At 31.3% G+C, this 14,483-nt stretch overlaps 1 long non-coding RNA gene across 1 annotated transcript in view; it reads right to left on the bottom strand.

The window, feature by feature from the left end:
• Window positions 1-14,483, bottom strand: part of LOC139360901 (uncharacterized) — a 64,505-nt gene that overhangs the window by 30,036 nt on the left and 19,986 nt on the right. The gene's annotated exons all lie outside the window — the stretch shown is intronic.

Below are 14,483 nucleotides of genomic sequence, written 5' to 3'. Positions count from 1 at the left end.
TGTTATATTTTTTTAGTCATGTTATACTTTAATTATAGTATTTCAGTATATAGTTTTAGTGTTATAACTGCAGAGTTATTTTACTTTTATATTTGCCATTACACCCTTTTAAGTATTTTGATAATTACAATTTTATTTGTATAGATGTAGTAATAATTTTGGCACTATTATAGTGCTAAAGTTATAGTATAGTGCTATAGTTAAAGTGCTATAGTTATAGTTACAGTGTTAGTTTTATAGTTACAGTGTTACCATTGTAGTTTCAATAGAGTGTTATAGTTACAACGATAGTGTTATACTTACAGTGATAATTGTAGTTAAGATGGTAGTGTTATAATTATTGCATCAAGGTTACAGGTACAGTGTTAGCATTAAAACATTAGCATTGAAGTTATAATGGGCCTGTTATAGAAGTAGTATTATAGTTACAGTTTTAGTATTACAGTTATACTGCAATACTTAGAGTTAAATTGTTATAGTGCTATAGTTACAATGTTTGCGATATAGCTATGGAATTTTCTTTACAGTCATAAAGTAAATATAGGGTCATGGTTATTAAAAGTATGGTTTTAGTTTCAGAATAATAGTTATTGTTAAAGGTTTACAGTTATAGCTACACTGCTATAGTTAGAGGTCTATGTTATAGTTATCATAGTTATCATCCTGTGACTAAGGGCATGGGGCTAGTACCATAGCTATAATGCTATAGATAAAGCTATGGTGTTATTAATATAATGGTGATGTTGTTATGTTAAAATTAGCATTATAATGGTATAGTTGTGCTGTTATAGTAATAATTACAGTCATGGTTATGATGATAGTCTGATGAAAGTTGTAATGATAGTGGTTTGATTTTAGTTACAGTGTTGTAGTTATAGTTATATTGTGATAGTTATACTGTTAGTATTATATAAGATCATAGTTATAGGGTTATGCTTTTATTCTTTTGAATGTAAAGTTTCATTATGTTTATAGAGTTGTGGTTTTATTTACATTGTTTTAGTTATAATGGTACATAAGTATAATTATAATGGTATAGTGATACTGCTATACATATGATTATAATTATTGCTATACAGTTAAAGCAATTGTGGATAGTAGATAAGTTGTAGTGACTGTGGTTTTGTTATAGTTAAAATATTATAATATTATTATAGTTAGTTACATAGCTATAATTATACTATTAGTGTTACGTTTTAGTATTGTAGTATAGGGTTATAGTTACAATGTTATAAAATTTTAGATATAGTTATAAAATTATGTCATTATAATGTTAAAGTTACAGGTATAGTACTATAGTTATATTTAGGGTAGTAAATTGTAGTTGTGCTATCTTTATAGGTATAGCACTATCATTATAGTTTTCATGTTATAGTTATAAAGTGCTATTATTATGGTTATAATGCTATATTTATTATGGTGATAGTGTTATAATTTCAGTGCTATAGTTATTTTTACAGTGTTAGAAGTATAGTTGTAATGTTAGTGTTATAGTTACAGGGCTATTTCTGTAGTTATAGTTATAGTGCTGTTTTTATAGTAATCACGTTGTAGCTATAGTGATAGTATTATAGTGATAGCTACGGTGCTAACTTTAACTATAACAGTATACTGTAACTTTAGCACTACAGGTATAGGACTATAAGTCTCTAATCATAACATTAAAACTGTTTTAGTGTTCAAGTTATAAGTTATTTCAAAAATAATAATAATAATAGTGTTATACTGATAATGTTATAGTCAGAGAGTTATATTTATGGAGATATAGGTATATTTTATAGCAGCAGTGATAATTCTATAATAAAAGTTATAGTGAAATTATCATAGTTATACCAGTGTGGCTATGATACTAGTGATACAGTGTTACTGTTACAGTTAAAACTATGTAGTGTTAAATTATGGTGTCATATGAATAGTCATACATATTGTATTATAGTTATAGTGTTATAGTGGAGGAATCATAGTCATAATGTTATATTTTTACAATTATAATTATAAATTTATTTTTATTCATAGTGTTATACTTTTGGAGTCAAAATTTTTAAAAATAAAAATTAAAAATATATAGTAATAGTAATAGTGTTAGTATATCAGTGATAATGTTATGCTATAGTGATAGAGGTATTGGTATAGTTAGAGTGCACTGGTTATAGTATTATAATAGCAGAATTACTATAGTTACAGAGTTGTATAGAATCAAAGTGATAGCTATAATGTTATAGTTCCAGTTATAGGTCATAGTTCTAGTGATAGTCTTAGTTATAGATATTCTTATCGAGTTATTATGGAGCTAGTGCTATTTTATTCGTGTAGTACTATAGCTATAGTATGGTGATAGAGTTATAGTGAAATAGTTATATTTATAGTATATTAGTTACATTTGTAGTACCAAGGTAATAATTATGGTGATCTCATTTATTATTAGCTTGATACTGTTAGTAATATAGTGTTAGTGTTATACCTATAGCTATAGTGTTATAAAGTATTATTTATATGTTATTTAACCTATGGAAAATAGGAAAAGGTTGGTCAACAGATATAAAATTAAAGCTAGGTAGGAGGAATAAGTTCAAGTGTTATTTTGCACTGTAGGCTAAATATGGTTAAAAATAATTTATTTTATATACTCCAAAAGCTAGAAGACAGAATTTGAACATTCATAATGCAAAGAAAAGATAAATGTTTGAGGTGAAGTACATGCAATTGCCCTGATTTAATTACTATATATTACATGTATTGAAATAACACTCTGTATGTCATAAATATGTACAGTTATCAAATGTCAAGTAAATATAAAAGTAAATATAGGAAATGTGTGTTGTCTGTGCTAATCACAAAAATAGCTATAACTATATAACACTATCTGTAGCTCTATATTTATTCATAACATTAGCTATAACTATTACTCAATTACTATAACACTATATAACATTTATACAACATAAAAATATAACTCTATAACTTTAATCATTATTCTATTAACTATAAATTTAAATCTGTAACTCTAACCCTACTCTAACTCAAACATGCCAAGTGTTACTCTATATAACTAGATATATATATCTTACTTGATAACTCTATTTTTAATATTCAACTTTAAATCTATATAACTATAATATTATGCACAATAAATATACTTCCATATACATATATGTATATATACACAGACACACATATAATTGTAATGTTAAAATACATTTTCTCATTGAAGAATACAAGAATTAGGGGTCCTTAGAAAAATGACTTATTCCAGTTTGAAACAAGTAATATTCAATATGAACCTGGGAGATGTTTTCATACCAAATAAGATAATGTCAAACACTACTTGAATCTAATGAAGGCTTTAGCCCTTACATATAATTTATAGAAAACATAGATAGAGATACAAATCAAACACCATATTAAAGTAAACAGACTTACTCAGAATGTTGGACATTCTACAGAATGACTAATGTTCCTTTCACTAGCTAATCGCATAAAAACAAAATTAAGTGGATGCTGCTCTAGACTGACCAAGAAATAAAAGACACAATTAAGTATGTTGTATAAAGCTAATTTGAATTTTTATCCAAATACATAAAATGCAAAAATACTACTTCAAGAATATTTTGGAAATTTGAATATGGTCTCAGTGTCAGATAAAACAAGAAATAATTGTCAAATTGTTAGGTGCTACAATGGACACAAAAGTTATATAAATACAATTTTACATTTCTAGTGACATTTAGCAAAATATGTAGGATTGAAATTATATCAGGAATGCGGGAGAGATGATTGTTAATGGGTACAAAAGTAGTTTGAAAAAAATGAATAATACCTGGTATTTGATAGCACAACAGGGTGACTATAGTCAAAATATTTAATTGTACCTTTTAAGGTAATTAAAATAGAATAATTGGATGGCTTGTAACACAAAGGATAAATGCTTAAGGGAGTGGATACCCTATTCTCCATGATGTGCTTATTTCACATTGTATGCCTGTATCAAAACATCTCATTTATCGCATAATTATATATGCCTACTACATAGTCACGAAAATTAAATCTTTTAAATTTAAAAAAAGAAAAAAAGTCTTCAGGAAAGAAGAGCAAAAAAAAAAAAATAATAAGGTAACGACTTGGCAAAATCTTAATAATCTGACAATGTGGTTAATAACACTATGGGATTCATCATACTGTTCTACAAGATTGTATAGGTTTGAAATGATTTATAATTAAAAATTTTTGAAAACATAATATGAGGGTATTATAAACAACTTAATAAGTACATATTTGAATTTCTATCATGAGGGTAATGTCTAAAAATAATAAATAATCACAACAGACTTCCTCAGGGTATACTTCTCCCGTTTGGTCCAATTTGTATCAAAGATGAGTCTCAGATATCATCTGATGCTCAAGGAGTTTATTCTGGCAATGCTCTTATAAGATGGATGGTGGAGATGGGCTGGTGTTATAGGCCAGATGCAATCAGAGGGCCAAATGACAGACTGACTGGAAGGGTCACTGTTTGGATACCATTCTCAGAATTTGGGGAATTCTTTCCTTTTTCTTCTACCTATTATTTAGTCCAGGTCAGTTTCCAGGAGTTTCTTTCATAAAAGGAATTAAACTATTCTTGTAAGGGTAAGCTTTGTTTTAAGGTTTAGGAAAGTTGTATTTGTCCCATCCTGGCTAACAATGTGAAACCCCGTCTCTACTAAAAATGCAAAAAATTAGCCGGGCGAGGCGGCGGGCGCCTGTAGTCCCAGCTACTCGGGAGGCTGAGGCAGGAGAATGGCGTGAACCCGGGAGGTGGAGCTTGCAGTGAGCCGAGATCGCGCCACTGCACTCCAGCCTGGGCGACTAAGCGAGACTCTGTCTCAAAAAAAAAAAAAAAAAAAAAAAAAGTTGTATTTGTGCTGAGGTGGTCCTATCTCCTGAAGTCTCTGGACTAGGTTGCATTACATTGCTAAGTTACACACAGCATCAGCCTTGTGAGACACTTGTGTTGGCTTTTTGGCTATCATTAATTTTATAGTTACAATATGTCTTATAGTGTATTACACAGACTCATGAGGAAACAAGAAGCCTGAATAATTCCTTAAAGGGCAGAGCAATAGTCAAACTAGACTTCAGGCTTAGTTGTCTTCACCAGTGAATTCTACCAATAATACAGGAAGCACATAATTACAGCCTTAAAAAAAATTTTCCTGGAGATTAGAGGTATAGGGACTACACTCCAACTTACTTATAAACTAGCATAATATTACTACTAAGGATCATCAAAGACATTACAAGATAAAAAAATTTCAGGCAAATCTCACATATTGACACATTGGTGGACAAACTATCCAAAGCTAAAATATAAACAAAATAATCTCAGCAATACATACAAAAAACAAAGCTGAGTTTCAATCATGAATATAAGTTTGGTTTAATGTTAGAAATTCAATTAATATAAAATGTTATAAAAGATACGTAGCTAAAATATATAATCTTATCTGGCAATTTGAAAAATGCATTTGATAAGCTAAAAAGATAAGAAAACATTGCTCATGATGATAAAGGGTAGCTATGTAAAATACACAACAATCACACATAAAAGTGTGTCATTAATAGTGTTAACTCTAGTGTTAATAAACAAGGGATGGATGTCTGCTATGGCTGAGTGTATTGAACATTCTATATAAGTTTCAAAGCACTGCTAGTGCACCCAGACAAGGTAAGAAGAAAAGAATATCTGCATTACAAAGGAAGAAAAAAATCTATATGTAAATGAAAATAATTTTTCAGAGAAAATACATAACAATATACATAATAACTGTATAAATAATGACTGCTTTAAAATGTGCTGGATGGAAAATCAATATACAGAGAAACTGCATGCAAATATATCAGCAATAAGCAGTTAAAAACATTTCTAAATAATACAATTTTAATAACATCATAATTTATCAGTAGTAATTCTAAAGCTATAGTTATCAAGACAATGAAGTAGTATAGCTAAGTAACTTCATCAAAAGTACAGAATTGGGAATCCAAACACACACATACACAGAATAAATTAAGAGGGCAGCATTGCAGATCAGTGGTGAAAGGATGTATTTGTCATTAAATGGTACATGGATGATTAGGTATCCATATGCAAGAAAAAAATAAAATTGGTTACGTACATCACGCTATATCTCTCAATATTTAAAAATATTGGATTGAAAATATAAATATGTAAGTCAAAAGTGTGACTAAAACTGACCACATTTTAAAGCCTGACATTATTAAGGGTTGATAAAAATAAAGAACAAAAGAAAATTTCGTTTTTAGCTGTACAAATGCAAATTGGTAAAGTTATTGAGAAATGGTTTTGCTTTATCTGCTGAAGTTTAAGAAGTTCAAATACATCTGTACTGTTACCAAAGTTCTACTTATTATGTGAGGAATCATATTTATAAATTAGATAGATTTAAACTTTCCACAATGTATATATACTTTAAAACATAATGTTATACACCATAAATACATAACATTGTATCTGTCAATTTAAAATAAATAAATGAAAAAACACAAGTCCATTCATTAATCTGGGGGTGGGTTACATGTGTGTTTCTAATTATTCTTAAAATGTACATATATATTTTGTGTAATCTATTTCATATAAAATATATCGCATAATATTAAAAAGTTTAAGCCTTTTTAATCATTAGTTTAAAATCTTTTAGTAAAGAAGGAACCACATTCAGAAAATTTAATGATAAATATAGTAGAGATATAAGAAACAATCAATTCTGATTTTGCACAAAATATCACCATGTATAGGAAAACACAGAATAATCTCCAATTAAATGAAAAGAAAGCTAAAGAACTTTTTGAATATGATAATATATGCAAAAAATTATAATCATTTTTAATCAATAAAAATGAAAAGTCTCTTGTTATAACTTCTTTTTAACATTATATTGAAAATCATGATCAATAGAGACAGTCTAGAAAAAATAAAAATATGCAAATGAATCAAAAAAGAAAAGGAAAAATTATCATTTTTCCCAGATAATAACATAATATCTACAGAAAACTCACAATATACAGTAAAAGTTTTCAGCTTCGAAAGTTGTTTAGAAAGTGTTTTAGATATATGTCAAAATCCAAAAATCAACTGCATTTCCATATCAACAAATAGTTATAAATGCAATTTTACAACGGTACATTATAACAGCATTAAATTATTAAGTACTGTTATAGAATGAAAGTGTGAGTCTCTCAAAAATGTATATGTTGATGCCCTAACTTCCAATGTAACAGTATTTGGAGATGTTACTGTAGGAGGTAATTAGGAATAGATTACATCGTGAGAGGTGGGGCCCTCATAATAATCTTATTGGTCTTGTAAGTAGAGGAGCACTCGCACTTGCTCTCGCTCTCGCTCTCTCTCTTGCTCTCTCTCTCTCTCTCTCCTTCTCTCTCTCTATCTTATAAAGACAAAGCAAGAAGGCAGTCATGGGCAAACCAAGATGAGAGTTCTCACCAGAATCAAGCATGCTGGCATTCTACTCTCAAATGTCCAGCCTCCAGAACTGTGAGAAAATAAAATAAATTTCTGTTGTTTAAGCCACCCAGTCTATAGTATTTTGTTATGGTAACTGAAGCAAACTAATATAAATAGGTTCTAAAGTTATATATATATTTTTCTTTTTTTCTTTTATTTTTTTCTTTTTTTATTATTTATTTTTTATTATTATTATACTTTAAGTTCTAGGGTACATGTGCATAATGTGCAGGTTTGTTACATATGTATACTTGTGCCATGTTGCTGTGCTGCACCCATCAACTCGCCAGCACCCATCAACTCGTCATTTACATCAGGTATAACTTCCAATACAATCCCTCCCCCCTCCTCCCTCCCCCCTCCCCATGATAGGCCCCGGTGTGTGATGTTCCCCTTCCCAAGTCCAAGTGATCTCATTGTTCAGTTCCCACCTATGAGTGAGAACATGCGGTGTTTGATTTTTTGTTCTTGTGATAGTTTGCTAAGAATGATGGTTTCCAGCTGCATCCATGTCCCTACAAAGGACACAAACTCATCCTTTTTGATGGCTGCATAGTATTCCATGGTGTATATGTGCCACATTTTCTTAATCCAGTCTGTCACTGATGGACATTTGGGTTGATTCCAAGTCTTTGCTATTGTGAATAGTGCCACAATAAGCATACGTGTGCATGTGTCTTTATAGCAGCATGATTTATAATCCTTTGGGTATATACCCAGTAATGGGATGGCTGGGTCATATGGTACATCTAGTTCTAGATCCTTGAGGAATCGCCATACTGTTTTCCATAATGGTTGAACTAGTTTACAATCCCACCAACAGTGTAAAAGTGTTCCTATTTCTCCACATCCTCTCCAGCACCTATTGTTTCCTGACTTTTTAATGATCGCCATTCTAACTGGTGTGAGATGGTATCTCACTGTGGTTTTGATTTGCATTTCTCTGATGGTCAGTGATGATGAGCATTTTTTCATGTGTCTGTTGGCTGTATGAATGTCTTCTTTTGAGAAATGTCTGTTCATATCCTTTGCCCACTTTTTGATGGGGTTGTTTGTTTTTTTCTTGTCAATTTGTTTGAGTTCTTTGTAGGTTCTGGATATTAGCCCTTTGTCAGATGAGTAGATTGCAAAAATTTTCTCCCATTCTGTAGGTTGCCTGTTCACTCTGATGGTAGTTTCTTTTGCTGTGCAGAAGCTCTTTAGTTTAATGAGATCCCATTTGTCAATTTTGGCTTTTGCTGCCGTTGCTTTTGGTGTTTTAGACATGAAGTCTTTGCCCATGCCTATGTCCTGAATGGTACTACCTAGGTTTTCCTCTAGGGTTTTTATGGCATTGGGTCTAACATTTAAGTCTCTAATCCATCTTGAATTAATTTTCGTATAAGGAGTAAGGAAAGGATCCAGTTTCAGCTTTCTACTTATGGCTAGCCAATTTTCCCAGCACCATTTATTAAATAGGGAATCCTTTCCCCATTTCTTGTTTCTCTCAGGTTTGTCAAAGGTCAGATGGCTGTAGATGTGTGGTATTATTTCTGAGGACTCTGTTCTGTTCCATTGGTCTATATCTCTGTTTTGGTACCAGTACCATGCTGTTTTGGTTACTGTAGCCTTGTATTATAGTTTGAAGTCAGGTAGCGTGAAAAGATCAACAAAATTGACAGACCGCTAGCAAGACTAATAAAGAAGAAAAGAGAAAAGAATCAAATTGACGCAATAAAAAATGATAAAGGGGATATCACCACTGACCCCACAGAAATACAAACTACCATCAGAGAATACTATAAACACCTTTACGCAAATAAACTAGAAAATCTAGAAGAAATGGATAATTTCCTGGACACTTACACTCTTCCAAGACTAAACCAGGAAGAAGTTGAATCCCTGAATAGACCAATAGCAGGCTCTGAAATTGAGGCAATAATTAATAGCCTACCAACCAAAAAAAGTGCAGGACCAGATGGATTCACAGCTGAATTCTACCAGAGGTACAAGGAGGAGCTGGTACCATTCCTTCTGAAACTATTCCAATCAATAGAAAAAGAGGGAATCCTCCCTAACTCATTTTATGAGGCCAACATCATCCTGATACCAAAGCCTGGCAGAGACACAACAAAAAAAGAGAATTTTAGACCAATATCCCTGATGAACATCGATGCAAAAATCCTCAATAAAATACTGGCAAACCGGATTCAGCAGCACATCAAAAAGCTTATCCACCATGATCAAGTGGGCTTCATCCCTGGGATGCAAGGCTGGTTCAACATTCACAAATCAATAAACATAATCCAGCATATAAACAGAACCAAAGACAAGAACCACATGATTATCTCAATAGATGCAGAAAAGGCTTTTGACAAAATTCAACAGCCCTTCATGCTAAAAACGCTCAATAAATTCGGTATTGATGGAACGTACCTCAAAATAATAAGAGCTATTTATGACAAACCCACAGCCAATATCATACTGAATGGGCAAAAACTGGAAAAATTCCCTTTGAAAACTGGCACAAGACAGGGATGCCCTCTCTCACCACTCCTATTCAACATAGTGTTGGAAGTTCTGGCTAGGGCAATCAGGCAAGAGAAAGAAATCAAGGGTATTCAGTTAGGAAAAGAAGAAGTCAAATTGTCCCTGTTTGCAGATGACATGATTGTATATTTAGAAAACCCCATTGTCTCAGCCAAAAATCTCCGTAAGCTGATAAGCAACTTCAGCAAAGTCTCAGGATACAAAATTAATGTGCAAAAATCACAAGCATTCTTATACACCAGTAACAGACAAACAGAGAGCCAAATCAGGAATGAACTTCCATTCACAATTGCTTCAAAGAGAATAAAATACCTAGGAATCCAACTGACAAGGGATGTAAAGGACCTCTTCAAGGAGAACTACAAACCACTGCTCAGTGAAATAAAAGAGGACACAAACAAATGGAAGAACATACCATGCTCATGGATAGGAATAATCAATATCGTGAAAATGGCCATATTGCCCAAGGTTATTTATAGATTCAATGCCATCCACATCAAGCTACCAATGAGTTTCTTCACGGAATTGGAAAAAACTGCTTTAAAGTTCATAAGGAACCAAAAAAGAGCCCACATTGCCAAGACAATCCTAAGTCAAAAGAACAAAGCTGGAGGCATCACGCTAAAGTTAAATTTTTAAGACACTATAGATAATCTAAATCAAGAGAGAAATGTACCATGTTCATGGAAGATTAGAAAGACACCATTTATCTAAAAAATTGATCTGCAGAAATAATATTTTTCCAACTGAACTCTCAACATGAGTTCCCTTTCAATGTTTCATGGAAAAATTAAGTAAATTATAATGTCTATATTAAGAACAAGAGTTCAATAATAGTCAAGAGATACACAAAGAAAAGAGACAAAGAAACAGGACTTGCTTTCAATAATTTTTACAGCATTACACCAATTGAGACATCGTAAAACTGTTTAGGAGATATACAAATTTATCAATACATGGAGAGTCAAAACAGACCTACAAATATTTAAAAACAACGTGACAAAGACAATATTGCAGATTTTTTTTTTTTGAAAATAGGCTATATAGGTGACAGAAACAGCTTATCGGAAAATCATTTATCCTTTTCATTTGACACATAGTGGACTACGTTTCTCAGGATCTTTTTACATTTGATGTAATGATGTTACTGAAGTTATTGACAATGAAAAAGAAATGAAACGTAATTTCAGATGGATTAAAGAGATAAAGGCAAATAGTAAAACTATAAAATATTTAGAAATAAATATAAAATAATAATCCTCTATAGAATCAAGAAAGAAATGTATTTTTTAAACAAGATATTTAATGTATTTTTTAAACAAGATATTTAAAGTGCAGATCAGAAAGGAAAGTAAGCATACAAAGTAAAAAAAAAAAAAAAAAAAAAAAAAAAAAAAAAGTCTGCCCAATCAAAAACTCTATAGGCATTTCCAGTCTAGATAAAATGCTCATTTTTCTATTTTTACCTGCTCCTTTATGCCAAACACCACAGTAAACTCTAGAAATAGCGTAAGAGACAACCAAAAGAAAATTCTGCAAACTGCTAAATAAAAAGAATTATTATTTAGAATCTCATGACTGGAAGAACAGAACAGCTGCAGGGTGTGTTGCGTCTGTTCACTCAACAAAGGAAGACAGTCCAGATGTAGTGCTTCTCTATCCACACTTTAGTAACAAAAAGCAGCTGAGGTGTGTTCATTCTTTTCCTAGATCTAACAGGAGTGCCTCCAACATCAGGAAGCAAAAGCACCAGCAGAAAGCACCAGAAAGGGGTGGTAATTAAGAATCTTATCAGAAATAAACAGCCAAGGGAGGTACTCTCCTTTCTTACTAGTCCTGGGAATTTGGATTTTCACTCAAATAATTCAAAGCAGGTAGAGCCAGCAAAGGAGACTGAGCTACAGAAGGTCTGAGAAACCTTTTTTACCCCATGGTCCAAGACTTTCATCCTCACCTGGAAATACTGAAAAGCACAATAACTGAAATAAAAATGTGCTGGATGGTCTCAATAGCACAGTGAGAAAGTAATTAGATAGAGTAATTGAACTTGAAAATTTAAAAAAAAAAAAATTGATCCTATCTGAAAAAGAGAAGATAACTTGCTAGGGGAAAAAATAAACAGAGTCTTAGACTTATGGGACAATAACAAAAGATTCAATGCTTATACCATCAGAGTTCAAGATGGAGAGGAGAGAGAGTAAAGTTTAAAAACTATTTGAAGAAACAACAAATGAAAACTTCCCATATATGGGGAATGATTTTCTCTTGGATCAAGGGAAAAGCAAATTTCAAACAGAATAAACCCAAATCAATTTACCCCAAACAATCATAATTAAACTTTTGAAAAGTAAAGACAATGAAAAAAACTTTAAAAGCAGTCAGGAAGCAATGAGATATTACTGATATGAGCATATCAATTTGAGTGACAGCAGATTCATCATCTGTAATTATGGAGGCCAGAGGAAGTAGGACAATAATTACCAAATGTTGAAAGAAAAAAAAGGCAACTGTAAATACTACATCTGGTTAAACTAAACTTTGGGAATAAGGGAAAATAGAATCGAACTAAGAAAAACTATTTGTAGCTATCAGGCCTACCCTTAAATAATGGCTAAAGGAAGTTCTTTAAAACTAAAGGAAATGATGAAATCTTGGAGCATCAGGAAGGAAGACACAAGGGAAAGAGCTAAAATATGGGTACATCAAATAGACTTTCCATTTCTTCATGAATTTTTAAAATAATTTTGATGATTGAAACACAAATTAAAATACTATATGATACTCAAGACAAGAATAAATCCAATCCAAATCAATAAATTAATACAATAAATAAATGCTCTGGAAAACAGAGCAATACCTAAAAATATAAAAATTAAAAAATGAAGAAAGTGAAAGGATGGAAAAAGATATTATGCAGAAATTAATGAAACAGACATGAGTGGCCATGTTAATATCAGATAAAGCAAACATCAGAACAGAGAATATTACTAGGGGCAAAGAGGAACATTAAATAATGATAAAAGAATCAACCCATCAGAGAAATAAAATAATCCTAAATGTGTACAAATCAACCCATAAAGACTCAAAATATATGATACAAGAATGAAGAAATAGACAAATCCACAATTTATACTTGTGGACTACAAAATCCTCTCTCAGCAACTGATAGAACTATTAGGCAGAAAATCAACTGTTATAGAAAATCTAATCGAAACCATCAACCAACAGGATCTAATTGTTACATAGTGGACATTCCAAAGGACAACACTAGAATGCATATTTTTTCAAGCTTTCATGGGGGACTGAACAAGACTGATCATAATCTGGGCTGTGAAATCAACATCAACAAATTTTAAAATATTGAAACCATACAGAGGATGTTAACTGATCATTAGGTAATCAAACTAGAAATCAATAATAGAAAAACAATAGAAAAATATCAAAGTACTTGGAAATTAAACAGCATACTTTAAAATACCATAATTCTAAGAGGAAGTCCAATTTACAAAAACAGAACTTAATAAAAAGGAAAACGAATTATATCTAAATATGAGGGAGGAAGATAAACAAGTGCTGATGGGGAAATTTAGATAAATAACATACACATTTAAGGACCAGAATCAGTACTAAAAAGGGGAGTATTACTACAAAGTCTGCAACCATAAAAATGATAATAAGGGACTACTTTAAACAAATTTACACTCATGTTTTTAACAACTTTGAAGAAATAAATTAATTCCTTAAAAATCACAAACTACCAAAACTCAACCAAGAATAATAGATAATTTTAATCACACTATAACCAATTTAAAAACTTTCACATTGAAAAGTTTCTGACAAAGATATTTTAAGAGCAAGATTGTTTAACTACAAAATTTTACTAAACCAAAGAATTAGTACTAAGTTTACACACATTTTCCAGGAAACAGATGAATAGTGAATACTTCTCAACTCATTTTATGAAGCCAGTATTACTCCATAACTGACATTAGACAAAGGGAGTACAAAAAAAGAAAACTACAGACCATTATCTCTCATGAGCTTACACAGGAAAATCTTCAACATGATATGAATCCACTAAATTCAGGAATGTATACACCATGGCTAGAAAGATTTATTCCAGGTATGCAAGGCTATTTTAAAATTTAAAAAAGCAATCATTGTAATCTACTATATCAATAGGCTAGATGAGAACAATAAAATAAGTATTTCAATAAATGTAGCAAACGTTTAACAAAATCAAACACACATTCATGATTTTAAACCTCCTAAGGTTATGATAAAAGGAATAACTTCAGTGTGATAAAGAGAATCTACAAAAAACCCTACAATTAAAGATATATGCAAATATGAAAGACTGAATGCTTTCCTATTAAGATCATGAATGAGGCAATGATGTTTGTTTTCACCACTCTTATTCCACATACTGCTG

Source organism: Macaca nemestrina, chromosome X (assembly GCF_043159975.1).
Source record: "Macaca nemestrina isolate mMacNem1 chromosome X, mMacNem.hap1, whole genome shotgun sequence".
In the NCBI taxonomy this organism is placed as follows: Eukaryota; Metazoa; Chordata; class Mammalia; order Primates; family Cercopithecidae; genus Macaca; species Macaca nemestrina.
The sequence above is the reverse complement of the archived record's forward strand: the minus strand, read 5'-3'. Positions and strand labels throughout refer to the sequence as shown.